The sequence below is a fragment of the Heteronotia binoei genome, chromosome 14, assembly GCF_032191835.1.
Source record: "Heteronotia binoei isolate CCM8104 ecotype False Entrance Well chromosome 14, APGP_CSIRO_Hbin_v1, whole genome shotgun sequence".
In the NCBI taxonomy this organism is placed as follows: Eukaryota; Metazoa; Chordata; class Lepidosauria; order Squamata; family Gekkonidae; genus Heteronotia; species Heteronotia binoei.
Window position 1 is genome coordinate 55,012,265 of NC_083236.1, and position 27,500 is coordinate 55,039,764.

Genomic DNA, 27,500 nt, shown 5'->3' on the forward strand with positions numbered 1-27,500 from the left:
CCCCGTTTTTGCTTGAACTCTTCAACCCCTGAGGCTTAGTTAAAACAAAGTAACTCTCCAAAACAGGGCCCAAGATATCCAGCAAGTCAAATAATGGACTCTGGCTTAGAGAATGCAAGCGAATAGCCCTGCTGGGTCAGGCCAAAGGTTCATCCAGTGCTTCGTCTTGCTTCCTACAACAGCCAACTAGATATTCCAGAGAAGTCCTCAATGAAAGTAAACACCGTCCCCCAATGGTACCGCTGCTTCATCAACAGATATTCGGGGATATCAACGCTGCAGCTGAAAACTGGAGGCCCAGGACAGAGTGCCGCAATATATTTATTTACTTACTTATTTTGTTTTACAAAGTGTATAGTTCACTTTTCTGCCCTCGCAAGAGCCGCCAAAGCATCTAACAAATTAAAATAGAAACAATAAAATCGCATTTAAAAAAAACAAAAAAGGGGGGAACCATTAAAAACAGAGCTAAAATACATTTTAAAAAAATCTGTAACCGCAATGAAAAACACTGAGGGAAAGGATCACTGAGGGAATGCCAAATGGCCTTGAGGTAGCCACAGCTATCACAGGAGTTGTCCTTGAAAGGGCAGCTGCTGTGAGAGCCCTCTCAGCCCCACCCACCTCACAGGGTGGCTGTTGTGGGGGGAGAAGATATAGGAGATTGTAAGCCACTCTGAGACTCGGATTCAGAGAGAAGGGCAGGGTATAAATCTGCAGTCTTCTTCTTCTTCAAATGAAACAAACAAAAAGTCTTTACACCCTGGAGGAAGATAGCAACAGAAGGGATAGACAAATCCCCTGGAGAGAAAATTCCAGTTTTGGTGCCACTACCCAAAAGACCCTCTTTTGAGTTGCTGCCCACCAAATTTCATTGTCTGTCTTAATGCCTCTCCTCTCCTCTTCATTGATGCAGGTGCAAAATATATTAAACGTAGCCAGGTACTTCTACAAAACACTGGATACTGTCCATAATGGGCGACAATAAGCCTTGCCTTTTTGGACGACAGCTCTTCCTGAAGCCTAGGCTAGCTCTTGGTAAACTGATGTGGGTTTAGGGTCCAAAATGGACCCTAAACACCTATGTTGTTGAATCAGTCTACTAGGGAGGCCTATGTGCAACAGCTCTGAGGCAGCCAAGACAGGACCCCCTCCATTGGTAGATAAGAGTCACTGCAGGGAAGGGATGCCAACAAGCTGCCGCTGCCCCAATCAGAAAGAGTGTTACATTAATAAGTGAACAAGTTGCCACCTCGCCTTGTTTTGAGGATCCAGGTCTGGAGCTACCACCTCACCTTGACCTATGGCCACTACACCACACAGTGGTTATTCAGAGGTTCCATTCAGCCATCTTGGTCAATGGCCACCGACAGAGCTATCCCTCTGTGGGTTTCTCCATTCCTTTTTTTCTGGATTCAAACAATTTTATTAGTAACATATGGTAATAAATTTCAATTTCTTACTTCATTAATAATTACCCTTTTTTTAAATCTATCCTATATATTACTTTCTATCCACCCCTCCCCCCCCCGTTACTTGACCCCCGCCAGTGTTATATACTAAAAATCTTAATATTAAAGGTACCCTTAATTAATAAGAACCAAAATTAATATCCTCCTCCCTCTTATACTTAGTCATTATCAAAAATTGTCCAATGTCCTTTTATTTTCCACTCTTTTTCTACGTATCTTCTGAACTTTTTCCACTCCATCTTAAATACTTCTAAATCATAGTCTCTTAAGGTTCTTGTTAACCTGTCCATTTCACTCCATGTCATAACTTTTACAATCCAATCCCATTTCTCTGGTATTTTTTCTTGCTTCCACAACTGCACATACAATGTCCTAGCAGCTGAGAGCAAGTACCAAATTAAAGTTCTATCTTCTTTTGGAAATTTTTCCATTTGTAATCCCAACAGAAAAGTCTCTGCAACTTCGTTAAATTCGTATCCCAAGATCTTAGAAACCTCTTGTTGAATCATCTGCCAGTACTTTTTCGCTGTTTCACAAGTCCACCACATATGGTAGAAAGAACCTTCATGTTTTTTACATTTCCAACATCTATCTGGCTATCCCTCCATGGGTTTCTCCATTCCTTTTTTCTAACTATCACCACCACACCTTGTGGCAGTGAATTCCATGAATGCTAAGCCAAACTTCACTGTCTTCAGACATAGGGACAACAGCTGGATTTAGATGCTGAATTCCATATGTGTACTTCTGCCCTTCAACTATACTTTTTGATGGTCACCGCATACAAGCAAATCATGAAGCCATCATTTTGTACAACTGGTGGAACTAGCCAATAATGTTTTTACCCAACCACAAATGTGGAGGGCATGCACAGGGACCTGTGGTTTCAGTAACTCCTTTCCTCTTCATCCAAATTCAGAAAGCAGGAAAAGCTTTCTTGCACATTCTGGTTTAGGGAAATGGCTTTTCCTTCTGCCCTCAATTTTGATGAATATGTTTGCCAGTCTTACAGAGAGCCAGTTTGGTGTAGAGAGCCAGTTTGGTGTAGTGGTTAAGTGTGCGGACTCTTATCTGGGAGAACCGGGCTTGATTCCCCACTCCTCCACTTGCACCTGCTGGCATGGCCTTGGGTCAGTCGTAGCTTTGACAGAGGTTGTCCTTGAAAGGGCAGCTGCTGTGAGAGCCCTCTCCAGCCCCACCCACCTCACAGGGTGTCTGTTGTGGGGGAGGAAGGTAAAGGAGATTGTGAGCCGCTCTGAGACTCTTCGGAGTGGAGGGCGGGATATAAATCCAATATCTTCTTACACCATGGCTTCAGCATCTGGTTGCACCCAATTGGAAGTGGTTCTCTGAATCTAACCTTGGTACATTTGTGCATTTTAAAAAAACTACTATACCTAAAAGTAACATTTCTGCAATCATGAATGCGATATAACCAGACTACCCACGAGTATGTTAGATGTTTCTATGTACTTGGGGGACTCTCCAGGTATTGGGGGGGGGGGGGGGTGACTTTTTAAATTAACCAAACAGAAAACAGGAGGGAATGCCCTAAAATGGACTGATGCTAAAGAAAATGGAGAACAGTTACAGGGGAGGGAAGTTAGCCTGTTTATTCCCTCAAGAGGCCACAGAATACTCAAAAAGATTTTGGAGGGTGTGGTAGAATTTTTCCATAGTTGTCCCTTTCCACAATTCCTCAGGGTCTCTCAGCTTGTAGCAATTGTTACTGAAAATACTGAGAAATGTGAAAACAGATCTTTTCAATGCCCATTTTCTACTTAAAAATGTCTTCTTCTATATATTATCTGCGCATTATGATGCTATGGAATTTCAGAGAAAAGGAAGGAAATGTATTCAGAATACTGTCTGTGACAACAGCAAAAGGGGAAAAAACCAAGCAAAACACACTATCAATAAAAGATATATCAGGAAGGAATCTCCTCTAATGCATGGATTTCAGGAAGCGAAGACATTATGCAGTGTCTCCTGAATACAAAAGAAGGACTGTAAATCTTTGGATGAGACATTTGAAAAAGAAGAAGAATCAAACTCAAGATTCCAGTTTCCTGTTGATCCACCTAGACAGCCCGGCTTTCAAATGTGCTGAGAACTCATGAATCCAACCGAACCACTTGGCTGGGCCCACACATCAGGAATTCAGAGCAAATCTAACCATCTGGTGAAAAAGTGAACCTCTATAAAGCTGCAACCAGTGGGTGCGCCTTTATTGAAACAAATGGAGCTTTTGCGGGAGTGGTACTTCTGAAAGCAATAGCCAATCCTGATTTGGGGACTTTACGGGAGTTAAACAGGCATTCAGCCTCTGCACTACCAGAAGAGGACATGATAGGAAAGCAAGTTCTACAGGCCCGGCTCTATGGACTGTGGAACTACAAAGTCTGCCTTGTGAATCCCTTTTGCCATGGGCCAACTCGCTGTGTCCAGTTTTGCTTCATCTCACCTCTCCCTTCGCCCAACCAAACTGAAAGGGCAAGACAAGCGGGAGAATCTGCAGACCTCTACCGAAATGTATCCACTCCTTGCTGCTTCACATAACAAGGTTTCTACCAGAAGGTTGGCCAGAGCTCATATGAATAAGAACAAATGAAGCTACCCTACACAGAGTCCAGATCATCGGCTTACCTAGCTCAGTACTGTCTTCTCTGACTAACAGCAGCTCTCCATATCTTTCTTGACATCTATGTCTGGAGAAACTTCAACTTGAGAAGCTGGAGACTGGACATGGAACCTTCTTTAGGTGAAGTGTGTGCTGAAGAGTTCCATGTTAGAAGTAAACAGCATTAGAAGGGTGCTTACACTAGCTAGGTGTTCTGCTTTCCCTTCTGCAGTTATTGAGTGCAGGTACAATAAAATCTCCTACCCAAAAAGGTTATGCTCTTGACTTGTCCCCTAAGGGAGGTTGAGTCTGTAGAGCACATGTTCTTCAACTGTCCGCTCTACAGGGAGGTTCATTATGGAATTATCACCCCGTTAATTGATACAATTCCTGGCCACATAAGCACAAATAAAGCTAGGCTTCACTCGTTTTTATCTAATAATAATAATTCTAAGATCACATTTGAAGTTGCTAAATTTTGTGCATTAATTCTTAAATTACGGGAACTGCATCTTAAAAGTTCTTAATTTTTTTACCATTGAATTACTATTGTATTTTGTGCTTCTTTGAACTGTATGCTGGTCCAAAGACCGTAATAAACTACTACCACTACTACTACTACTACTACTACGGAAGCTGGGTTCAGGTAGCCGGCTCCAGGTTGACTCAGTCTTCCATCCTTCCAAGGTCAGTAAAATGAGCACCCAGCTTGCTGGGGAGAAAGTGTTGATGACTGGGGAAGGCAATAGCAAACCACTCCATAAGAGTCTGCCAAGAAAACATTGAACATGAACATATGAAGCTGCCTTATACTCAGTCCATCAAAGTCAGTATTGTCTACTCAGACCGGCAGCAGCTCTCCAGGGTCTCAAGCTGAGGTTTTTCACACCTTATTTGCCTGGACCCTTTTTAGTTGGAGATGCCAGGGATTGAACCTGGGACCTTCTACTTATGAAGCAGATGCTCTACCACTGAGCCACCGTCCCTCCCCGAGCCACTGTCCCTTCTCTGAGCCACTGTCCCTCCCCTGAGCCACCCTCCCTCCCCGTTGTATCACATGTGATACAACGTAACCCCATGAGTCAGTAATAACTTGGTGTTTGCACAGGGGACTACATTTACTACTACAGTTCCATGCGCTAGCTTCCAAGAGCTGGAACAAACAGCCACGGGTGGAACGAACGTCTTCCACTATTAAATGGCAACCAAACCGTTCAGCAGAGAAGACCAGCTGAAGCCTTGAAACACAGCCCTCTGCAGAAGAGGAACAATCTGTCCCAAGCACAGTGATAAAATTAGGAAAAACTCCTCCTGAACAATATGAATCGAAAGAGATGGGGAGAGGGATCCATAAAGACATTGAAAAGAAGCCAGTCCAGCAGTTCCTGCCTGAAGAGCATGAAAGGGAGCTGTCCGAATGTCTCTTCTCGAGGCCAGGGGTGGTCACAGGTCAACGGTCCAGAGCTTCCATCCAGAAGACAGCAAACCGAAGAGGCACAAAAGTTGTTTTGAAAATCCAAGCTGCTCAGCACCCTACAGACAAATTGCATTTGGCCTACTCTTTCTTTCAGAGAGAGAAACACACAACCCACTTTCTGATTCCCGTAGAAACGGCACACAGCTATCCGACAAGGAAGACCTATCAAGAGACAATGAACTCGCTAGACCTCATGAGCTTTTGTTGTTGTTCAGTTGCACAGTTGAGTCCAACTCTTTGCGACCCCATGGACCAACCCATGCCAGGCCCTCCTGTCTTCCAACATCCTCCGAAGTCTGCTCAAATTCGTGTTAGTTACATCAGTAACGCTGTCCAGCCATCTCATCTTTTGCCATCCCCTTCTTCTTTTGCCTTCTGTCTTTCCCAGCATCAGGGTCTTCTACAGTGCGTGTTCCCTTCTCATTTGGTAGCCAAAGTATTGGCGCTTCAGCATCTGACCTTCCAGGGAACAGTCAGGGTTGATTTCCCTTAGGACTGACTGATTGGATCTTCTTGCAGTCCAAGGGACTCTCAAGAGTCTTCTCCAGCACCACAGCTCAAAAGCATCTATTCTTCTGCGCTCGACCTTCATTATGGTCCAGCTCTCACAGCCATACATTACTACTGGGAATACCATCGCGTTGACAATACGTACTTTTGTTGGCAGGGTGATGTCTCTACTTTTTATTATACTGCCCAGGTTCGCCACAGCTGTCCTCCCAAGGAGCAAACATCTTTTGGTCTTAATTCGACCAGCAGCATATTTTACAGCCCTACCTAGAGACAGAGCACACAGAGCCGCTATCGGCGGAATCTCCTTTCCATTCCAAGATCTATATATCAGCTCAACCATCAACTCACCCCAAGAAGCTGACCCAAACTGCTTAGCATTACGTGGTCTTTTATCAGCATGGCTGCTATATAATAACTGCCCTGCTGGATTAGACCACAAGATGTCATTAAATCAAACATTATCTGCTTAACGGTGGCCAAGGCGTGGTACTGATGTTCAGCCCACACATCAGTATTTCAAAGGATACTGCCTCTGAACAGACATAACACAAGTCTCTATTGTCCCTGCAAAGCTTGTCTAAGCTGCTGGCCATCCCCATAATTTGTAGTAGAGAAGCCAGAAGAAGAAGAAGAAGAAGAAGATGATGATGATGATGATGATGATGATGATGATGATGATGATGATGATGATGATGATGATGATGATGATGATATTGGATTTATATCCTGCCCTATACTCTGAATCTCAGAGTGGTTACAATCTCCTTTACCTTCCCCCTCCCGCGACAACAGGCACCCTGTGAGGTGGGTGGGGCTGAGAGAGCTCTTACAGCAGCCACCCTTTCAAGGACAACTCCTACGAGACCTATGGCTGACCCAAGGCCATTCCAGCAGGTGCAAGTGGAGGAGTAGGGAATCAAACCCGGTTCTCTCAGATAAGGGTTCGCACACTTAACCACTATGCCAAACTGGCTTGTATTGTGCAAAATAGAACTTTCACGTGCTACTCTCGAGCCTCCTCCTACCAATCAATTTAAGTGGGTGATCCCAAGTTCTACACTCGTAGGGTGAGATCACATGAGAGATTTGGACCAACCTATCCACGCCCCCCATGGGATTTAATGTGCACAGTCACAAGTGCACATCCTCCCCCAGAATCCCGCCCATACTTATCTCAGGATGGTACCAGATTAAATAGCTATCGGGAACTTCCTGGTAGCAAATCTCTAAAGCACATGCAGGGCATGTTTCCCCCCCGCACAGGGGCAGCCTGAATGCTCCTCTTTCACATGTGCAGCCTGTGCCTCTCCCGGCAGCAGGACAGGGGCTGTGTGATTGTCATGGCATGCATCAAAGAGAACTGGCTTTTTCAAAGCTGGGAAAATGCTGCAGCCAATTCCCAGTGTGATCCCACCCATAGAGAGCTCCCATGCCGAGTCTTAGCTTTATGAATCTGTCATCTCTCTCACCTCCCAAATCCGCATCTCCCAAAAGTCTGAATTTTTACCCTTTCCAAATGTGACATTCTTTCATCTACACCAAGCCAGGCTACTAGCTCCCCTCCTGCCTCGTTCGGACCTAGCCACTGTAACCCATGTGACAGCCACCTCAAGGCTAGCTTACTGTAACTCGCTCTATGCTAGCCTACCCTTGACTTTAACCCAGAAACTCCAATGGGTAAAGAATGCGGCGGCGCAAGTTCTGACGGGAACGCCACAGACAGCACACATTTTACTTGTGCTGCGCCACTTATATATATGTATATGTATGTATATATAGATATACTTTTATTGAAATTTTGTCATAGAATACAAACCACCAAAGAAAGATACATACATACATACACATATATACACATATATTCGCATATATACATATAAAGGTAAAGGTAGCCCCCTGTGCAAGCACCAGTCATTTTCAACTCTGGGGTGACGTTGCTTTCACAACGTTTTCACGCCATTCCAGACTTTTTACGGGGTGGTTTGCCATTGCCTTCCCCAGTCATCTACACTTTTCCCCAGCAAGCTGGGTACTCATTTTACCGACCTCGGAAGGATGGAAGGCTGAGTCAACCTGGAGCCGGCTATCTGAACCAGCTTCTGCTGGGATCGAACTCAGGTCGTGAGCAGTGGGCTCCGACTGCAGTACTGCAGCTTTATCACTATGCGCCACGGGCTCTTCATATACATATATATATACATACATATATACATACACACACACATATATACATATACATACACACACACACACACACATATATATATAAAGCCCTGCTCCTCTTCCTTCCAGGGACAAAGTCTAAAAAAAAAAAAAATACCCACAGCCAAATTCTAGGTCAGTCTAAGCAAAAGAAAAAGACAGAGAGCAACATGGTGGAATTTTGACAGCTCTCCTTCACTCATAAACTTACAGAAGGGGCATATCTTCTGTTTGCTGTCCAAGTTCTCATACCTTTCAGAATAGGTGCAATCATTTTAAAGAAATATCCCAGGTTTCCTCAAGATCCCCAATAGCATTCTGTCCCCCTTTGTTCCTAATTCTCACTGCAACTCAGGTATGTCCAGATTTGCAACAGATGTTTCAGTATCGCAGAGCAAAATCCTCTGATGATTTCAGCAGTAGGGTCGCTTTGGATAAGTGAAGCTACGTAAAGGGGAGCTTTGGAGATGGAACTCTTCAGCTATTGCATTCAGCGCTGGCATGAGCACGGGTTCAAGACTTTATGAAACTCCAACCCATATTCGCTAAGAGTCTCCCAAGTTGAAATGGCTGTGTTGACGGATGTTTTTTAGTTTCAGAGAGCCATATGGGGGAGGGGAAGAAGAAATCTGCAAATCTGTTTCCAGAAAAGATGGGGAAAGAAACATGGAAGAGGAGGAAGGTAAGAATTCAGCACAGGACGCCTTGGAATACCAGAGTGGTTTAACAAAATTAGGATCTAATAACGTATGCAGTATCTACAGCGACAGAGGATCGGGGTTTACAGCATCAGTATGGTGCACTACTGAAAAATACAGTCCCTATGGAAACAATGTGGTGGCTAAGTAGGTAGGAGGGAAAGACCTTGATGCAAGAAGCTATTCCACACCAAATCACACCAACAGTTTCTCTAGCCCGCGGCTGTCAACCCCAGCCGTCCCTGGATCAGGGCCGTCTAACTCATTTGTTATGAGGGCTGGATCCGACATAAATGTGACCTTGTCAGGCCAGGCCATGAGGGTCATAAAATGTAATGCCAGCAGTGTTCCCTCTAAGCTGAGTTAGCATGAGCTAGCTCACAGATTTTTAGTCTCCAGCTCACACATTTTTATCTTAGCTCAGGGGAAAATGGCCCCAGAGCACAATAATGTATGCAGTAGCTCACAACTTTTAATGCCAGCAGCTCACAACTTTAATCCCAGTAGCTCACAAAGTAGAATTTTTGCTCACAAGACTCTGCAGCTTAGAGGGAACATTGAATGCCAGGTAGCGGAGATATAAAGTATATAAAGGATAACAAACGCAATTAAAGATATAAAAAAATTAAAATCAAACATGCCTAAAACATTAGCACTTGTTGGTCTTAAAGGTACTTTCTTTGTATCTCTCCTGTGCGATCCAGAGAACTGGGCAAAGGAAGCTTCGGCTCTTTCCTTCCTTCCCCAGGGGACCGAGGGGGGGGGGAGCCTCAGCCAAATGGAAGCAAGCCTTGGTTCAGTAGCTCTGCTGTGCGACTGAGAGAGCCTGGCAAAGAAAGCTCTCCCTCCCCCCCCCTTCCTCCTCAGTCAATGGAGGTTTTGCTCTGTAGCTCCTGTGCGATTAAGCAAGCCTGGCAAGGCAAGCTGTGATGCAGAAGGAAGCAAGAGAGAGGGAGACGGAAGCAGCCAGTTGCTCAGGGGCCTGATAGGAGCCCTCTGGGGGTTTGATTCAGCCCTGGGTCTACATGTTTGACACTCCTGCTCTAGATTCTCAGTCAAAGATCTAACCCAGATCTGCTGCCCAAGATTCTGGTTCCATCTATGGGCATACAAGCTGAATGTTCTCTGGGGCCACTTACTGTCTTCAATGCTGCTGCATAGGTTTTTAATATAGTACTGTGGTTTTAACTGTTTTATCTTATTATGTATATTTGCTCTTGTAACCTGCCCTGAAGTCCTGCTGGGCAGGGAAGGACAGGCTAGAAATGCAATTAAACAATCAAAAAAATAGATAAGATGAGAGCCAGTTTGGTGTAGTGGTTAAGTGTGCAGACTCTTATCTGGGAGAACCAGGTTTGATTTCCCCACTCCTCCACTTGCAAGTGCTGCAATGGCCTTGGGTCAGCCATAGCTATCTCAGGAGTTGTCCTTCAAACAGCAGCTGGTGGAAGAACTCTCTCAGCCCCACCCACCTCACAGGATGTCTGTTGTGGGGGAGGAAGATAATGGAGATTGTGAGCCGCTCTGAGACTCTGAGATTCGGAGGGGAGGGTGGGATATAAATCCAATATCGTCATCATCAACATCATCATATACCCGAGATCAAAGATGGGATCTCTCTGTATGCAAAGGATGTATATGCTAAAGCCCCTTCCATTTCTCTTTTTTTCTGGAGAGTCTTAAGGCTGATTGTCCATTTTACTGAATTAAAATATACAAATGCCGCCTTTCCACACAAATAGGGTCCCTAAGGCATGAACAATAGCATTGCAATATTTGAAACCATAAAAGCATCCTAACCTGGATTGCCCAGGCTGCCCTGATCATATCAGATCTCAACTGCTAAGTAGGGTCAGCCCTGGTTAGTATCTGATTGGGAGACCACCAAGGAATCCCAGGGTCGCTATGGAGAGGCAGGCAATGGCAAACCTCCTCTGTTAGTCTCTTGCTTTGAAAACCCTATGGGCAGGGGTCGCTTGGTAGAAAAATAGGTGGTGGAGCTCATTAGCATATGCCACCACCCACCAACCAAAAGCAACCTGATGCAAGAAAAGAGAGCCCCGAGAGAGAGAGGCTTGCTTGGGCTGGCTAGAGATCCAGCCAGCTGAAGCAGGCCTTACTCACCTGGGGCTCTGCTGGCCCCCTCCTCCACAGTCAAAAGGCCCGCAAACCACCCACAGCCCAAAATCACATAAGTGGAGCTTCTCCAGGGGTCAATGAGGGCTGCTGGGGGCATGACAAAGCCCCCGGTGGCTGGCTGGCTGCCTGCTCTCCTAATCCAGGGATTGTTATGCAGCTGCACCTACTATTCAATGGACAAGGTAGGTGGAGAGGAGGAGGGGGAACCCTCAGAAAGGTTCAGGAGCTGTGCTCCTGGGAGCTCCTGCTGAATTCAAGGCCTGTGTATGGGGTCACCTAAAGTCAGCTGCGACTTGATGGCACTTTACACACACGCACGCACGGCAGAATGGGGACTGGAACTTCCAGATTGTTCCAGATTCTACTAGTACAATACTCTAATCACTGTACCACACTGGCTCTCAATCCTCATAGCAAGTGCAGCGGTAACACTTCGAAACCCTCAGTCATGGTTACTGGAAACGAGTTGCAAAATGCTATGCAGCCCTTCTCCCATGCAGATCATCCCTGCTAACCTTAACCAGGGTTGGGTTGGCACTGCCATTAAACCCTGTTGAGCTTTCCCAAGATTTGGTCTTCACCATACCAGCTTTCCAGCACTGGCTTCTTAATAGCTAGCCCTCATTAGCATCAAGCATAATTAACATCCATATGATGTTCCTCTAAACCAGGGGTGTCAAACATGCGGCCCAAGGGCTGGAGCAGGCCCTCAGAGGGTTCCTATCAGGCCCACGAGCAAGTCTGCTTTATTCTCCCTCTCTCTTACTTCCTTCTGTGTCACAGCTTGCCTTGCCAGGCTTGCTCAATCACACAGGAGCCACAGAGGAAAGCCTCTATTTTCTCCATTGGCTGAGGCTCCTCTCTTGGGGAGGAAGGGGAGAGCTTTCTTTGCCAGGCTCTCTCAATGCACAGCAGAGCTTCTGAGCCAAGCTTCTCTTCCTTCCCGCTCCTGGTCCCCTGGGGAAGGAAGGAAGGAGCCAGAGCTGTCTTTGCCCAGTTCCCTCGATCACACGGGAGAGATACAAAATCTTTAATTGTGTTTGTCTGTGTCCTTTATAAAATTTATATCTCTGCTACCTGCTACATTTTATGACACACTACATCTACTACATTTTATGACACACATGGCCCGGCCCGGCAAGGTCACATTTATGTCAGAACTGGCCATCATGAGTTCAGCACCCCCGTGCAGGAATAGCATCAGAGCAATAGGCCTGGAAAAGGAAGGCTCAGCCCCACTGACCGCTTCTGATCCTTCAGCCATGGCTTAGGGAGCCACACAAATCACCGCTGCCCTCAAGCTTGCCTCCATACATCAGGTCTGAAGAGGTTCAAGAGCCGTACTAATTTAAGAAACAACAACAGCGAACCAGCACATTCCTTCTCTTGTATATACAAGTGCTTCAATTCATCTTCTCATCAATGGGTTTTGGAAGCCACACAAGCCAACAGACGGGAAGCCGCATGTAGTATAAATAAATGCAAATGGGGAAAGAGGCTAATCACAAAGCAACTTGACCTCTCTGCTTTCCTTTTTAACTCATGCGTGCCATTCTCCCTAGCAAGGCAACTTCCAGAACGACATTTCCAGCGACAGATTTAGCATGCAGCAGGCTCCCAAAGCCAATTTCTGTTGCAGTTCTGGGAAAGGGGGGGGAAAGCAGAGGCACGAATAGCATTAACCAGACCGATAGCAAACTTGTTAAGTGCAACGTTCCTGCAAACCACTCGCTGGCAGAACGCACATGGAATCTGCAAAGTAAAAGATAACAAATCTGTGTGCCTCGCAAGCGTGCTTGCTCTGCATTTAATAATCTCTTGGAATTATTGCAGGAAACGACATGCTCATGGTCGCCGGCCAATCCCGCAAGCCGTGCTGGATTCAAATGGCAGCAATGGCAAACAGAGAAAGAGAGAGAAGCCAGAAGTCATCTGTATATGAAATCCAATCTAGGAATGTCCTTTTTAAAAAAAAGAAAAGAAAAAAATTAGCAGCATTTACCTGATTAATACTTTCTTTAAGAGCTGGGGGGGGGCAGGGAGCTGAGCAAATAGAAACGGGCAAAGGTGGAATTCCAGTAGGAGCTCCTTTGCATATTAGGCCAATCCTCCTGATGTAGCCAATCCTCCAAAAGCTTACAAAAAAGAGCCTTGTAAGCTCTTGGAGGATTGGCTACATTGGGAGTGTGTGGCCTAATATGCAAAGGAGCTCCTGCTAGAATTCCATCCCTGCATACAGGACAAAAGTTGCAGCCTTTTCAGGATCGAAGGCAGGTGTTCCGATGGGCCAGTAAAATCCATGCAGTCTTAAGAAATGGCCCTGATTGTTCTGCGTTAGGAAAAAACAACAAGACCAAGTGGAAATTCAACATCTGCGGCATGGCACGGCTGTTCCCTACAGCAGAGGTAGGACTGCCCACCGACTAGGAAAACAACAAAAAACCACTGCAAAAGTGATATTTTCCTTCTAGCTTTGAAGACAGTCACCAAAAGAACAAGCGGCAAATAGCAGCTTTTTCACCTCTTAGCCTTCTGTTTCCAAGGCTCTTCCTTTGCACTATGGGGCCACACCCACATGGGCTAGATAGTGCACAATCCTTATGAAAGAAGAAGACGACGACTGCAGATTTATACCCCGCCCGTCTCTCTGAATCAGAGACTCAGAGTGGCTTACAATCTCCTATAACTTCTCTCCCCACAACAGACACCCTGTGAGGTGGGTGGGGCTGAGAGGGCTCTCACACCAGCTGCCCTTTCAAGGACAACTCCTACCAGAGCTATGGCTGACCCAAGGCCATTCCAGTAGCTATAGGTGAAGGAGTGGGGAATCAAACCCGGTTCTCCCAGATAAGAGAGCTATGGCTGACCCAAGGCCATGCCAGCAGGTACAAGTGAAGGAGTGGGGAATCAAACCCGGTTCTCCCAGATAAGAGAGCTATGGCTGACCCAAGGCCATGCTAGCAGGTACAAGTGAAGGAGTGGGGAATCAAACCCGGTTCTCCCAGATAAGAGAGCTATGGCTGACCCAAGGCCATGCTAGCAGGTACAAGTGAAGGAGTGGGGAATCAAACCCGGTTCTCCCAGATAAGAGTCCGCAGACTTAACCACTACACCAAACTGGCTCTCTTTGCAACCCTATGAAACGGGACTGGCTCCCTGCACAGGAAAAACCAATTCTGGATTACTGCTATAGAGCAATGACAACACAGCGGGTGCTTTCACATGGCGATTGTAAGTGGATTTTACTATTCTTTCACAGTAAAAATCCAGTTGCAAAGTGCGTTATTTAGTGTGTGTGAACACACCCAGGGCTTTTTTTGTAGCAGGAACTCCTTTGCATATTAGGCCACACCCTCCCGATGTACCCTTTGCATATTAGGCCACACCCTCCTGATGTAACCAATCTTCCTGGAGCTTACAGTAGGCCCTGTACGAAGAGCCCTGTAAGCTCTTGGAGGATTGGCTACAACAGGGGGAAGGAAAGGTCCCCTGAACAAGCACCAGTCGTTTCCGACTCGGGTGACGTTGCTTTCACGTTTTCACAGCAGACTTTTTACGGGGTGGTTTGCCATTGCCTTCCCCAGTCATCTACTCTTTCCCCCCAGCAAGCTGGGTACTCATTTGACTGACCTCGGAAGGACGAGTCAACCTCGAGCTGGCTACCTGAAAACTTAACTTCCGCCAGGGATCGAACTCAGGTCATGAGCAGAGCTTAGGACTGCAGTACTGCAGCTTTAAGACTCTGCGCCACGGGAGGTGTAGCCTAATATGCAAAGGAGTTCCTGCTACAAAAAAAGCCCTGAACACACCCAGTGTCTAACGTTACGTGGATGCAGCCCTGGCTTTAATCTTCTCCAAAGTGTCATCACCCACATGATGTTATCAATTCAGTTTTATCCTACATTACTGTTTCTAGACATCTCAATGCTTGCCTGCCTCAGACACCTCACTGAGAGTTAGCATGCTGACTCCTTAAATACATAAAGACATAAATTGAGTTTAAGCAGCATGAAGTTGTTCTCCATATGAGAAAAGTTCAGAGAAGTTAAGATTCTACAACTCTTTCCCTCCATTCCAGATACTCTTTCCCTCCATTCCAGATACTCTTTCCCTTTGTGTTAAGCAAACAGATATATTTACATGTTAGTTTCCTTTAAAATGGATGGCTATCAAATGTTCTACAAGCAGAAAATCTTTTCTATGTCAGCTTTCCCTGGGCTGAAAATATGAGGTTCTTTGTTCGAGTCAGCACACAGAACAAAATACGAAATTCTGCTTTGTTTCTTTGTCCATTTACTCCAGACTTACTTGGAGGGCACCATTTCAGTCCTGCTAGTCTCTCCTGGATGGAAAATTATGCATCTCTGTTCTCTGCATTGTGACAGTTACGACAAGGGTGCAATTAGCAGCTCGCCTGGGGCGAGGAGAAACTGTCCCCAGGGAAGTAAGTAAGGGTCAGCAACTCCTCCCTGACTACACTGGTTCTCTTTCCCCAAGACCTGATAGAAGGTAACCATCAAGACCAGGAAAAGGCACTCTGAAAATCTTAGTGAAATTAACTCCCTTTCCAGGGAACCTCAACTTTTGAGAAAGACAGAGACACAGAGACAGAGAGACAGACAGAGAGAGAGAGAGAGACAGACAAACAGAGAGAGAGAGACAGGGAGAGACAGAGAGAGAGACAGAGGCAGACAAACAGAGAGAGAGAGACAGAGAGAGAAAGACAGAGAGAGACACAGGGAGAAACAGAGAGACAGAGGCAGACAAACACAGAGAGAGAGACAGAGAGAGACACAGGGAGAAACAGAGAGAGAGAGAGAGAAAGACAGAGAGAGAGAGAGAAAGAGAGAGAGACAAACAGAGAGAGAGACACAGGGAGAGACAGGGAGAGAGAAAGAGACAGACAGACAAGCTACTGTGAATTTAAATACATGAGCAGACAACACTCACTGGAAAAGACAATAACGGTAGGAAAAGTTGGAGGCAGAAGGAAAGCAGGAAGACCCAAGAGGAAATGTAAGCTGCTTATAGACGGGCACTTTGGGGCCCATTGGAGCCATCACAAATCAGGCCGGCTCAGAAAAAAGCATCCTAAACTGTCCGCACACTACCCCACAGACTGTTCCTATCCCGCCCATGGGGCAACTTGGCACGATCGGACGGCTGTTGCCTGTAGCTTAGTTTGGGTTTCTTTCACACTACCTATGCGCTTGAAATTAATATATATTTTAACAAACAAGGCTGTAAACAGCTTGGGGTAGCTTGGCAGGTTCACACCTGCTTGTGCGCTTCCACGTCTAGATGCTAGTGAAGCAACTGGCGTGCGGCTCAGAAAATTTGCTACCACTTTGGAAGGGGTAGCTTACTGAGCCGCTCTGGGGATGCCAGAGGACGGGTTGAGTATGGGATGGGGGGCAGGTGGCAGATGTTCTCGTTTGGACAGGTTTTTCTGGTCAATTTCTGAGGCATCTCTGGGTCTCCGCAAACTGCCCATCTGTAAGCAGCAGTATTGACTCAATAAAGACCCGCACAGCCCTCAGTTTGTAAGACCTGACCGTTAATGATTGGACGCTTTGGAAGTTCAAAGGGTCGCCTTGAATCAGACTTGACGGCATGTAACACAAAGAAAGCACTAAATCCCAAAATGTGCCTTAAGAAACAAATTAAAAGGCTCCCATGAGCCCAAAGCATATACCTACAGCAGAGGTTGCCGCTATGTCTCTGCATGAGTCTCCGGACGGATTTTTCCCTCCTTCCAATCTATCAAGAGTTGCATTCAGATCAGTGAATCATGCAGACATATTTGGGGGAAAGATAAATCTACCCACCCCAAAAAAAGCCTTTTGGGCTGTAATAGCAAAGCCTGCCTCCAATTTTAACCCTGGAACCAAAGCGTAGTTAATCAGATGTTTCTGATACACTGGAGCAGACTGAGCAATCACATCTCGTCATCAAATGGGGATTGGGTAAAAGGCTTGACCATTGCATTACAACATTGTTAAAGGGCTTTTTTTATGTTTTTACTATGGTTTTAAGAAAAAGATCACATCCAACGTCTCGAGAAAGATAAGAGCGAGTTGTGAACTTAAGCCAAGAAAGAGACGCAAGAGAGAAATCTGCCAAGAAGCTGCTTGTGTAGGAATCATGAAACGATGCCTGGATGGGAAAAGGTCTGACACAGAACTGGAATAGAAATCCAGACAGCTGTTTTAGTCATCAGAAGCGAGGCACTTGGAACTAAAAAGGAAAAGGAAGGGGGGGGCGCATTCTAAGATCTGGGAGTGAGAACCATATTCACCGAAGCAATGCTTTTTAAAGAAATATTATGGCATGCTCACATTGTAAATGCAGGAGAGGAGTGAGATGTTGAGAAGCATCGTGGGTAGCTGAGAGAGGTTAAAAGAAGACCCTAGATGGGATGAAGCTGAATTTAGAAAGAGAAACTGGTGTAAATCTTTTGAAGGGAAGGAGAGAAGTGTTATGCAGAGGCAGATGTGACATGGTTGGAACAGCAACGGTACTCTGAAAGTCTCTCGGCTGCATTGAATCCAAACCTATTAATTCGTTTCCAGAGTCAAGGTTTTTTTTTTTTTAAACTCTCAAAAGTTTAAATCAAAGTGTGAACTGGCAGAGACTGACCAAGAGAGAGATCTTGGGGTCGTGGTAGATAACTCACTGAAAATGTCAAGACAGTGTGTGGTTGCAATAAAAAAGGCCAATGCCATGCTGGGAATTATTCGGAAGGGAATTGAAAAGAAATCACCCAGTATCATAATGCCCCTGTATAAATCGATGGTGCGGTCTCATTTGGAATACTGTGTACAATTCTGGTCACCACACCTCAAAAAGGATATTATAGCATTGGAAAAAGTGCAGAAAAGGGCAACTAGAATGAATAAAGGTTTGGAACACTTTCCCTATGAAGAAAAGTTAAAACGCTTGGGGCTCTTTAGCTTGGAGAAACGTCAACTGCGGGGTACAAGATTATGCATGGGATGGAGAAAGTAGAGAAAGAAGTACTTTTCTCCCTTTCTCACAATACAAGAACTCGGGGGCATTCAATGAAATTGCTGAGCAGTCAGGTTAAAACGGATAAAAGGAAGTACTTCTTCACCCAAAGGGTGATTAACTTGTGGAATTCACTGCCACAGGAGGTGGTGGCGGCTACAAGCATAGCCAGCTTTAAGAGGTCCATCAGTGGCTATTAGTCACAGTATATATGTGTGTGTGTGTGTGTGTGATTTTGTATGTATGTGTATGTGTGTGTGTATGTATGTGTATATATATATATATATATATATATATATATATATATATATATATATATATATATATATATAATCACCAAGGCAGCTGATTGGCTCGCCCTCAATGACATCATCAAGGCAGCTAATCTGCTTGCCTTCCATGACATCACCAAGGCGACTACTTCTCCCCCTGATCATTCCCAAAACAATCTCCAGGGCAATTTTTCATTTCTTAAAAATAAGTTTGCCTTTCAAGCAAACAAGACAAACAAGAAAAGGAAGATAAATGGATGAACATTCATGAGACAGTCTATTAAAAAAAGAAGAAAGAAGAATAAAAATGTCTCCAAATGAAAAGGAAGAAATGGGGAAGAGGCTGTTAGCGAATTGTGTTTGATTTGTTTGGTTATCTGTTATTACCCTACAATGCGACTCACAATGAAACACACATAAAATACGGTCTTACAGATTTCAACGTTCAGTGGAGATATCCTTAATCAGAACAAACAGCTCCCCCAAATCTGCTTACACTATGCAAAAGGGAACAACATCTCTTTGCATTTACAACAAGCCAATTTAGGAATGCAACCAAAGGATAATCAAGGGGGTGGGGTGGGGGCCTTTCCAAATCTCATGTTCAGCTGCACATGTGTTGAACATGAGAATTACTCAGTGCACACACAAAGAACATCAAAAGCACACTGTATACAAATTGTATGTATAGCCTGTGAACAGTTTAGCTTTTTAAAAAATGTAGGAGTAACTGTGTGATTGAATGCATGGACATATGACACAAACCCCACATTTACTCAGGTTTCCGGTCCCAGGTTTCAACTACAAAGTGAACGTACATCAGCCTTAATCATGGTGATGCCAGGGTTGTGTCCTAATATGCAAATGAGTTCCTGCTGGGCTTTTTCTACAAAAAAGTCCTGTGTGAAACCATGGTGGCATCAGGAGGTGTGGCCTAATATGCAAATGAGATAGTGTGTGAAACCATGGTGATGCCAAGGGTGTGGCTTAATATGCAAATGAGTTTTTGCTGAGCTTTTTCTACAAATAAGCCCTGCAAGAGATCAAAAAGATGTGGAGGGTATAAAGGTTCCCAAGTCAAAGCCACCTTTATCAGACGAAGGGAGCTTTCTTTGACTCTCAAAAGCTTATCTCCACACAAAATCTCGTTGGTTTCTAACGTGCTCCTGGAGTACAGCCCAGATCCTCTACTGCAAATGAACATGACTACCCTCCCAAACCAGAGAAAGTCACAGCCAAGATTCCTATCTGGCACAGCTTTTTTTGTAGCAGGAACTCCTTTACATATTAGGCCACACCCCTCTTATGTAGCCAATCCTCCAAGAGCTTACAGGGCTCTTTGTACGGGGCCGACTGTAAGCTCTTAGAGGGTTGGCTACACCAGGGGGAGTGTCCTAATATGCAAAGGAGTTTCTGATCCGAAAAAAAGCCCTGCTATCCGGTATGCCGCCTACCTTTCCCTGAGCATTCGAACGAGCCTCTACGTGCAGCCAGAAAGGATGCGGCCCAGGTACAGCCCCAGAATCTCATTCTGCACGGCCCAGGCTGAAATCTGCCATACCGAACACGCAAGCCTGCGTCAGTGTCCCTGCCCAGCCTCAGATCGGGGACAGGGACTGGTCAGGACTGGCGAGTGCCAAGATACCCCACACACATCTGTAACTATCTAGCACAGAGGCAGCATTCCCGGTCTGGAGGGGGAGGAGAAAATTCCAGACCATCTGGACATGCCCCGGGTTATTCAGACTTCAGGGACCTCTGAAGAAATGCGATTTAGCCACCCCGGAACTGGCTATGTGAAGAAGACCGAGCTGAGCTGGCAGACTTCCCCCAAGCCAGCTGGCACCGGAGGGAGGCGGCATTCTGGCTTCCCCAAGCCTGAAATGCAGTGAGAGACACACGCCAGCTGTGTTTGCAAACAAGCCAAGTTTAATGAGGCTCCAGCAAGAGTATTCAAATGTGCGCTACGAAAATTTCCATGCTTCCTTGCTTTTGCTAGCCAAGAACACAGAGAAAGACAGGCACAGGCTGCTTCATAGGGTTTGTTCCCCCCCCCCTTCCTTTCTTCTTTTGTTCCTCAAAGCAGTTTAAAAATTACAGGGCTCGTGGAAAGGAAACTGAAGCTTCTCTCGTGTGTTTAGTTCTTTGAAAACCCAGGGAAAGAAGAAGAAGAAGAAGAAGAAGAAGAAGAAGAAGAAGAAGAAGAAGAAGAAGAAGAAGAAGAAGAAGAAGAAGAAGAAGAAGAAGAAGAAGAAGAAGAAGAAGAAGAAGAAGAAGAAGAAGAAGAAGAAGAAGAAGAAGAAGAAGACGACGACGACGACTACGACTACGATATTGGATTTATATCCCACCCTCCACTCCAGATTTCAGAGTCTCAGGCACCTTGCAATCTCCTTTATCTTCCTCCCCTACAACAGACACCCTGTGAGGTAGGTGGGGCTGAGAGAGCTCTCCCAGAAGCTGCCCTTTCAAGGACATCTCTGCGAGAGCTATGGCTGACCCAAGGCCATTCCAGCAGCTGCAAGTGGAAGAGTGGGGAATCAAACCCAGTTCACTAAGCTAAAAGTCAACGCACTTAAGCACTACATCAAACTGGCTCTCCACAAGCCATGGCAATACCTGGCAGGCTACTTTCTTGTTTAAGCAACTATATATTTGCAAAGCAGAAGGGCAAAGGAAGTGTTAGGCATCATGTGGACTGGAACTCAGACCTCTTGGTCTTAAGCTTCAGAGACTTGCTCTCTGCGGTTACAGAAATGTCTCCCAGCAGGAAAAAGTGCTGGTTGCAGTCTTCTTTGTCACACAGCGCCATCATCAAAGAGGCCAGTAGAGGAACTGCACCAGAGGTCAGATGTGTGGAGGGAACCAATGAAATCTTTCCTGGAGATATAAAGATACTACCTCCATATTAGACTCAAGTCCAATAGCACATTAGAGACCAACAAGATGTTAGGGTTGCCAGGTCTGTGTTGGAAAATACCTGGAGACTTTGTGGGTGGATCCAGGGGAGGGTGGGGTTTGGGGAGGGGAGGGGCCTCAGCATGGTACAATGCCACAGAGTCCACCCTCCAAAGCAGCCATTTTCTCCAGGGGAGCTGATCTCTGCCAGCTGGAGGTCAGCTATAAAAGCGGAAGATCTCCAGGCCTCACCTGGGGGCTGGCAACCCTAGATAGCTTGTTGGTCTGTAAGACTGGGGGCGGGGGACAAATTTTCTAGAAAACTTATACCCTCCCACATTTTATTGGTCTCTAAGGAGCTACTGAACTCAAATCTAGCTGTTCTGCTAGAGACCAACATGGCTACCCTCTGAAATAACTTCATACTGGGCCTTTCATCAGAACAACTTGTAAGGACTGTGAGAATTCTGCTAGCTGCTGGGGGAGAAATCCTAGATCTCATGTATTAAAAATAATTTCAGTTTCCTATTAATACTGCTGGTCTTTCAGGGAGAGGAGGCAGCACAGTATAGCCCAGGGAAGAGCCACAGAGAATAAATGTCAGATGTTTGAGAGCCACAAGACATAAACAAATATTACACACACATCTTTATTAAACTCTTAATACTTTCTTTGCAGAGAAAGATAAAATACATATGTATGCACTTAACAACATGACCATGCTAGAAGGAGACATTAAAAAAAAAGGCTGGGAATAACAGTTCCCATAAGACCAGCATAGGAAAAGGTTAGGGAATTGTCTTTGGCACCAGTGGGAGAAGGAAACGTATATATGTACCATATAAGTCACTGACCATGGGTTGCATCATTATACATCTCTCTTTGCCTTGACACCAAGGTTAGTAAATACAGTTCCTACAAGAGCTATGAAACTAAGGGGGAACCCTGTGCCGCCCTCTTTAATTCCATCCCTCCTTCCAGTGGCTCCCTCAGCTCTTGCACTCTCTTTACCTACTCTAGGTCTCTGGGTGACCTCTCTGGTGGAGGAGAAAAGCTTGCAAGCCTGCCTATTTTCCCCTCTTTCCCTGCTTCACACACTGAGGAAATAGTTGCCTACCTATGTGTCAGCATTCACAGGCTGACTGGGGTCCCAATGCTAAGCACACTGACTTGAGAGTAAGCCTGCAAGTTCCTCCTCGACCTCCGGGAGCTGCACAATATGTGTGGAAGAGCCTCATGTGGCTCCCAAGCCACCGTTTGCCCACCCCTGGTATAGCTCAATCTTGTCAGATCTTGGAAGTTAAGCAGTATCAGTACTTGGATGGGAGACCACCAAGGAAGGCTTTGCAGAGGAAGCCAATGGCAATCCACCTCTGCGTCTTCCTTGTCTTGAAAGCCCCTCGTTGGAGTTGCAGTAAGTTGGCTGAGACCTGATAGCACTTTACACACACTGTCACTCCCTGGCACACCTGAAGCTAAAGATGGGAGGCATCGCACTAAAGAGGCCACACTTTCTTCACGGTACTCCACACCAGCCCACACCATCTTCGTTTCACACTCCTGATTGTTCCTGGCCCTTCCCACCCTGAGAATTTACTCATCAAACTGGCCCGCATTTCTGGCACTTTTGTGGACCCTAACCATTCCCCCACGGAACCAGGCATTGCATCCATGGATCCTGAATGTCGGCCTGGCCCTGCTGGTTAACTCTCCAGCTATCTGATCTCTGGATCCAATTTTAGACCACCCAGCTTTGCCTGACCAACTTTGCACCTCACTGCCTCATACAAGGAGGATTCCCAGTACCTACCAAAGTTTTCAAGAATCAGGTTCTGGATTTCTCTTTCTAGTTTCTTGCTTGTTTCCTTTATGCAGTATCGCAGGCATACAGTGCCTGCGGGCGGCACCATGGTGCCCACTGACATCTTTCCTGGAATCTGAGTGTTTTTTAGCATGTGGGCAGAGTCAAGAGGGGCTGTAAGGTGCCCAGCAAGGCTTCTGAAGGGCCACTGGAGATATGATTGGCTGTGGAGGTTTTAAAAAATGTTGTTTCGGCAGCAATCTGCCCCCACAGCACAAGGATCTTCATCGTGTGACTGGAAGGCAAGCCGTGGCAGCCATTGTGTAGCTGCTGTGCCTCCTATGGCAGCCATTTTGAGGCAGCCATTTTGTCAGAATTCCAAAGGGGTGGTGTCAGAATTCCAAAGGTGCCTACAGGCTCAGAAAGGTTGGGGACTTCTGCAATAGTGTTTGTTCTCTAATTGCTAACCACCTGGCACTGTTTTCCGACTAAGAATGAGAAAAGGGGCCCTGGCGTAAGTAGCCCAGACAAGCCTGATCGCATCAGATCTTGGAAGCTAAGCAGGGCCAACTCTGGGAAGTACCTGGATGAGAAATCTCCTTCGAATACCAGCAGTCAGGAGGGCAGAGGCAGGCTGTATCAAGCCACTTCTCTGAACATTCTCCATGCCCCAGTAGGGGTTGCCAGAAGTCACCATGACTTCCAGGCTTTTTATGAGCAGGAACACACAGGAATGCAGCTCTGGCTGGCTTGGCATAAGGGTGTGTGGCCAAATATGCAAAGGAGCTCCTGCTGGGCTTTTCCCACAAAAAAGCCCTGTGCAAAACAATGGTGATGTCAGGGGGTGTGGCCTAATATGCAAAGGAGTCCCTGCTGGGATTTTTCTACAAAAAACACCCTGCACACATACACACGATACAATTTTTTTTTAAAAAAGGTAGTCCCCTGTGCAAGCACCAGTCATTTCTGACTCTGGGGTGACGTTGCTTTCACAACGTTTTCACGGCAGACTTTTTAAAAGGGTGGTTTGCCATTGCCTTCCCCAGTCATCTATGCTTTCCCCCCAGCAAGCTGGGGACTCCTTTTATTGACCTCGGAAGGATGGATGGCAGAGTCAACTTCGAGCCGGCTACCTGAACCCAGCTTCTGCCGGGATTGAACTCAGGTCATGAGCAGAGCTTAGGGCTGCAGTACTGCAGTTTTACCACTCTGTGTCACGAGGCTCTACAAAAAATACCACCACCACCAGCACCCCCAGAAAATGAGAAAAGGAGATTTTTTTGTAAAATCCCAAACTTTCAGGGAAGAAGGGAGGAAAATGCACTTTTCTGGACCTGAAACTGTTTACATATCTGAGAAACTTATACATGTGTTAGCCCCATGCACGCCGATCTGAGTAGAAAGAACCTTAGTGCTTCTTTGCCCTGTGTGCAGAGTTCTGAAATTTCCCCAGCACTTAGCGACAAGGATGCATGAAATGTTGTATGCCCTTGACACCCGCTGGCTTTCCTGGAGTCCATTAGGCGACGGTGCTTCTGTCCTTTCAATAATGGAGAGGAAACAAAATAATCAGAACGTATTTTCGTTTTCAGAGTCACTAAGCGCGCCAAGACCGAAGTGATTAATCATCAAGCGTAGCACAGGCTTTCCTGGAATTCCGTTGACTATCTATCACTAAATCCCATTATTCACTTAATACTTTATAATCAGGAGATCCGAAGAGTGACAAGCTCTTTGCACAGATTACACCCACTTACCCCCCCCCCAAAAGGCTTTAGATTCTCCTGAATACCTACATAATTAGGTATCATTCACACCTGCTGATACGTCACTTCAGAACTTGGGGGAGGGCCACAGCTCCGTGGAAGAGCACATGTTCGGCATGTAGAAGGCCCCAGGGGTGGAATTCTAGCAGGAACTCCTTTGCATATTAGGCCACACACCCCTGATGTAGCCAATCCCCCAAGAACTTGAAGAGCTTTTCTTACAGGGCTTACTGTAAGCTCATGGAGGATTGGCTACAGCAGGGGTGTATGGCCTAATATGCAAAGGAGCTCCTGCTATTAAAAAAAAAAAAGCCTGCTAGGCAATGCTTACAGGGAGGGATCAACAGCCAAGGTAAGTTTCTGTCCATAACAGAAGCTCAGTAATCATAACTTCACCATACCATGTAGACCAGGGGTGGCCAAACAGTGGCTTGAGAGCAGCTACACATGTGGCTCTTTCGCACATATTGTGTGGCTCTCAAAGCCCCCACTGCCGCGTCAGCTGGCTTGGAGAAGGCATTTGTCTCTTTAAATCTCTTCTCCAAGCCAAGCAAGTCTGCAGCTAAAGTTAAAGTTGCTTTCTTTCCATCTCTCTCTCCCTCCCCATCCATTTGCCTTCCCTCCCTCCCTCCCTCCCTCCCTTCCCTCCTTCCTTCCTTCCTTCCTTCTTCCTTCCTTCCTTCCTTCCTTCCTTCCTTCCTTCCTTCCTTCCTTCCTTCCTTCCTTCCTTCCTTCTCTCAAACATCTGACATTTATTCTATGTGACTCTTACATTAAGCAAATTTGGCCACCCCTGATGCAGAGTGACAGTGCAAACGTAAACAGAGTTATACCGTTCTAAGCCCACTGATTTCAATGGACTTAGAAGGAAGAGAAGAAGAGCTGGTTTTTATACCCTACTTTTCAGTATCCAAAGGAGTCACAGAATGGCTTAGAATCGCCATCCCTTCCCCTCCCCACAACAAACACCCTGTGAGGTAGGTGGGACTGAGAGAGCTCTGAGAGAACAGCTCTTGAAAGAACAGCTGTAAGAGAACCTTGATTGGCTCAAGGTCACACCAGCAGATGCATGTGGAGGAGGAACAGGGAATCAAACCCGGTTCTCCAAATTAGAGTCTGCCAATTTAAGGTTTCAAGGTAGAGTAGGGATTCTAACTTGGGTGTCACAGATCCTCATTCACAGGGGTGGAATTCTAGCAGAAGCTCCTTTGCATATTACGCCACACACCCCGGATGTAAGCTCTTAGAGGATTGGCTACATCAGTGGGGTGTGACCCAATATGCAAAGGAGCTCCGGCTAGAATTCCACCCTTGGTCTTTCAGCATTCTAACCATCACACTACAGATCCATGAATCAGGCTTCCATGAAGCAGAAGTCTTATAAAAATTCGAGGATGGTGTTAATAGGTTTATAATTTTTTGTCAATTTAATGCCTGATAGAACAGCCTCGGTACAAGAAGAAAATTATTTCATTGCTTCCCGCCCCCCTCCAAAAGACTTCCTTTCTTTCTTTTTAAAAAAAGCACAAACACCAGTCAGGTTAATGAGAAAGAACTGGTTCCTGTCAAATAAAACAGCAGTCTGTCTCAGCCAAAGAAAAATAAAGGGGGGAAACCAGTAGGTCATTACGGCTACAGCTGTATAAACTAAAAGGTACATTCCTCCGGGAGCTTCATCCTGAGAGCTGCGCAAGAGCACAGAGTTGCTTTAATGCACCTCGTGCAAGACAAGGTCCCAATAGTCCCGGACAAGCAAAGGAAGTATTATTTTGCACAGTGCCTAACTGACATGGGAGTCATAGATGCAAGGGAACGGCTCTCAAGAAAACGTATGGAAACACAGTGGTTAGAACTGCGGTGGAAAAGCGGGTCAAACTCTGGACTCGGATTGGGGAGACAAAAGTTCAAATCACTGCGGGCTGTTCTCAGTTTAACAGATTGGGCTGGATCCAGACTAAATTTCCCGCTAACAGAAGGGGAAGTTTATTTTCCACTGATTCCCTTCCTGATGCAGCCCCCCTCCCCATTAGTCCTTCGTGCTATTACTTTGGGGGGGGGATCACAGCGGGAGGGCTTCTAGTGTCCTGGCCCCACTGACAGACCTCCTGATGGTGCCTGTTTTTTAGGCCACTGTGTGACACAGAGCGTTGGACTGGATGGACCATTGCCTGATCCAACATGGCTTCTCTTATGTTCTTGTGTTACACAGAGTGTTGGACTGGAGGGGCCATTGGCCTGCTCCAACATGGCTTCTCTTATGTTCTTATGTGACACAGAGTGTTGGACTGGAGGGGCCATTGGCCTGCTCCAACATTGCTTCTCTTATGTTCTTATGTGACACAGAGTGTTGGACTGGAGGGGCCATTGGCTTGATCCAACATGGCTTCTCTTATGTTCTTATGTTACACAGAGTGTTGGACTGGATGGGCCATTGGCCTGCTCCAGCATGGCTTCTCTTATGTTCTTATGTGACACAGAGTGTTGGACTGGAGGGGCCATTGGCCTGATCCAACATGGCTTCTCTTATGTTCTTATGTTACACAGAGTGTTGGACTGGATGGGCCATTGGCCTGCTCCAACATGGCTTCTCTTATGTTCTTATGTTACACAGAGTGTTGGACTGGAGGGGCCATT

General features: G+C 46.0%; 1 protein-coding gene and 1 non-coding gene across 3 annotated transcripts in view; both read right to left on the reverse strand.

Moving 5' to 3' along the window:
• The window catches only part of ZNF423 (zinc finger protein 423), a 475,743-nt gene that overhangs the window by 292,101 nt on the left and 156,142 nt on the right, over positions 1-27,500 (reverse strand). The window lies entirely within an intron of this gene.
• On the reverse strand, positions 5,007-5,073 carry TRNAM-CAU (transfer RNA methionine (anticodon CAU)). Its single transcript has one exon. It is a non-coding gene; the product is annotated as a tRNA-Met (tRNA).